We start from the raw sequence: 3,660 nt of genomic DNA, 5'->3' as shown, positions 1-3,660 counted from the left end.
CCCCCACACACAGATATTTCTGGCAGTCCGTTAAATATATATATATATATAGGTCAGGCCCAATTTATGTACAGTACATGTCCCCTTCAACATGCAGATGAAACCGTGAATTCAAGAAACTGTTTTCTCCGAGATAAATGTTAGGACTGTGTTTACGGTTGTCCCTACAGGACCTCCAGGACTCCATGTCGTGTGTTTATCACTGACCTCTCCCTGTCACGGTTGAGTCGCAAAGATAACCCAATCCTCACTCCTGAACACTCGGTAGTTTTCCTCTTATCTCTGCCCTGAAATCTCCATAGACATCATGGGGGTGTTTTATGGTCTCCAAGCAGATCCTACGGTGGCAAAACTACAGATTCCATAGGCCATTGCTATCAGTTACTAAATTTAATCGAACCTGTGAAACCTAAGCTCCGGGGACCCCACACTTCGAATTTAGTGAAAGTTGTTTTGTCAACACTTTCTTCTATCTGCTAAGACAAATCTACCAGGGCCCCTCTAGAAAATTACATGTTTGATACACAGAGAAAAGATGGAAACCAGATGACCCATTTTGTCGCCGCCTCTCAACAAGAGACACAAGAGGAAGGCACCGCGGAGCTCCCAATGCCGCTATCTCACATGTAATCTAATACTAATCTCCAAGCAGATATTTGGGTGGCTGGAATACAGTTTCAAACTTTCCAAGCAGTATCCAGTTTATCAGCTCTCCCCAACAGGAAGACAAATTCAACTAGTGAGGTGACCTGAATCGCACATGTTAGAAAGTAAAAATATTATTTTGGTTGCACACAACAATTTGTTTCTCTTTTTGAATAAGGGAACGTGCAATTAGCTTTGCGAGGTCAAACCCTGAGTCTGAAGTCTAGGAGGGGGCCGTTTTTTCAATCCGTCTAGCCTCCAGCAGGCTTTCCTTTTAGCTTCTACGGGGGTACTGATCGTAGAATTTGTGAAAAAGAAAGAAGTAAATAGTGTGCCAGGAGAGTCAGTCCACGGGAGGGTGAATTTCCCCCTTCTGAATAGCAAATGATCTCTACGGTGGCTAAACCCATCTAGTCAATTATTCTCCCTTTTGGCTAAATTTTACTTTATTCGAACCCGCGTTGTTAGTATGGCTGTAGACTGCCGGGCCTGTCAAACCCCTATTCCAAATCTACTTTAATATCCAGGGGTATTCTGCAAGCAAAAAGGCGAAATGGTTAAGTTTAAAACTCCCTGATGTCAGGGTCATTATGCAGATTTCAAGCTCACCTCACCAATCCAATATACAGTGACTGTATGGGAGCTTGTAAACGTCTTCATGACCTTGCATTCCCCATATCTGCTTGAAGCTTTCCAGCTGTCTGACACCCTTCCCCTGACGACTAGCCTGACGGAACCTCGCTTTTCGCCGGCTCCCTAGTTAAACTAGGGAGCTTTTCGCCGGCTCCCTAGTTAAACTAGGAGCTTGGGTTTCACAGGCTACCCTGACCACCAACCAACCAAGTGTCGCTGACGCCCCGAGTTTCTGTATCTGTACATGTATAGCCGGTATAACCGCCTTTCGGCGTAACACACCAGCTTCTCAGGCACGCGGCGCGGCGGCAGCTGACTATATTACACCGATCGACTTGTTACACGTAACCCTTGAACTTCTAGCTCAAGACTAATTGTTTAAAGCTATCTAATGATAATGCCCCTACTGTATACTTGGTGACATCGAGTTCCACTCTGCAATAGTTCTAGGAAAGAATGAATTTTTGAACACCTCAATCCGTGGTTGATACATAACTCTGATACATCAAGGCATGACTATTTCTTGTTCTCTTCTGGACTGGTATTGGGAGTGGGACGTCCACCAATAGAGAGTTTGACATATGTGTAATGCTACTCTTCAAGCAGAAGTTGATGGGGAAGTCACTCTGTCTGGAGAGTAGTGTAATGCCATTCTGTTGTCCGTGGCTTTACTGGGCCCCTCCCCGGGCCGTGTCAAGCTGGTGTGTTCTGCCGAAAGGCGGTTATACCGGCTATACAGATTCAGATACAGAAACGATGTGTGACTATGCCACCAAAGGCTTAGATGGACACTTCTCTATCCAACTACTGAAAGGCCCTGAAACGCTTTGGATGACCCATGCTATGATTATTTTCTTTGCTTGAAATCTCCCATACACCCTTCATCACGCTTTGGCTCACCTTACTTATCCCCTGCGACCCCAGACTGACACTTAACTTGGACGGTTGCACTTTCATAGTGCTTAAAGCGACTCACGGAATTAAGTGACGTTTCATGATATTAAAGTGGCCTTGTCGCCATCCGTTTTGTAACGCCTTACACTAGTTACAGGCTGGTTCGGGGTCCCTTGCACTTGGGGAGTTCCGTTACACAAGGAATAGCATCCATATTAAATCTCCAATCAGATCATACCGTGGCAATGGCAGTATCCATTATCTTGGGCTACCGCCGTATGATCTGCTTGGAGATCCAGGCTACAAGGGCTGGTGAAAACCCCTGAGGGACTCAGAACTAGGACAGATGAAACCATGCGTATATCTCTCAGCGGGTAGCTTCCTCATGCTATGGTCACATCCCAAACCGGTTTCCGGTCGAGCGGTTCTCGGGAACGAGAATTAAGTATGAAAGACGACAAGACAGAGTGTTGAAAACTATGCATATTTTGTGCGTATTTTTGTGATGCGCGTTTTTATGTTTCGTTTATGCAACACTCCATGTTAAAAACCATGTTTTAACATGGCTAAAGGTCAATGCAACCCTCTGCGTCTGAGCTTGGGCGGGGTCGGGATTTTGGTCAAGGCTAGGCAAGCCTTGGCCATACAAGACCACTACCGCCCCTCCTACCCCCCACTGTCCCCAAGTTCCCTGTCCCTTCCCCAGTGGGAGGGCGCGACTCTGTGCACGTGGGACGCCATAGACCGGATGGATCGAGAGAGCAGTTACAGCTACAGCTATCTAGAATAGGATCCGGCTTGATATGGGCGTCTTTTCCCCGTTTTATCACATCTAAGTTCTTTTTTTTTGTCAGATTTTCTTCCCGCTCTGTAAACTAAGCTGGTAGGAATTTTAGTCACCCTAGGATCTGCTAAGAGATTAAATTCACTTGTCAAAACATCATTCATTCCTGCCAGGGCTAGACCCGGTTCTCACACGGGTAAAATGATCGCCTGTGTTTAAAATCATGCTAGAGTGAGTCAGAAGTGACTTTATAGAGAATCCGGAGTTTTGCAATCAGCCTGTTCTTGGCTAAGACATAGATAAATACATCACCGTGGATTTTACCTTACATAAGTGAGGAATTTTACGGTAAAAACCTTCAGTCTTTCATGACCTCTGAACGCCCATAAGACTGACGACGGTGATTAACGTATGCCGTAGTTGTAATTTGTATGAAAGTAAGGTGAGATGAATGGTGGGCGGTTCCTAAGGGCCCCGAGCTCTAATATAAACTGTGTCTGCAAATAGAACGGTACCACCCAATAGCTCAAATACAACAGTATACAGGTATATAGTACATGTAATCTCCAAGCAGATTCGGAGGGGCAAGGGGACTTTATGTTGGCCGCATGTATCCATTGGCCGCCTGAAATATATCCAATGTTCGTCCCGTGGGGCAAACGTTGAATATATTTCAGGCGGCCAACGGACACATGCGGCCAACA

This window comes from Branchiostoma belcheri, unplaced genomic scaffold, assembly GCF_001625305.1.
Source record: "Branchiostoma belcheri isolate BF01 breed outbred unplaced genomic scaffold, Haploidv18h27 scaffold225, whole genome shotgun sequence".
Taxonomy (NCBI): domain Eukaryota; kingdom Metazoa; phylum Chordata; class Leptocardii; order Amphioxiformes; family Branchiostomatidae; genus Branchiostoma; species Branchiostoma belcheri.
This window is presented reverse-complemented; position numbering follows the sequence as displayed.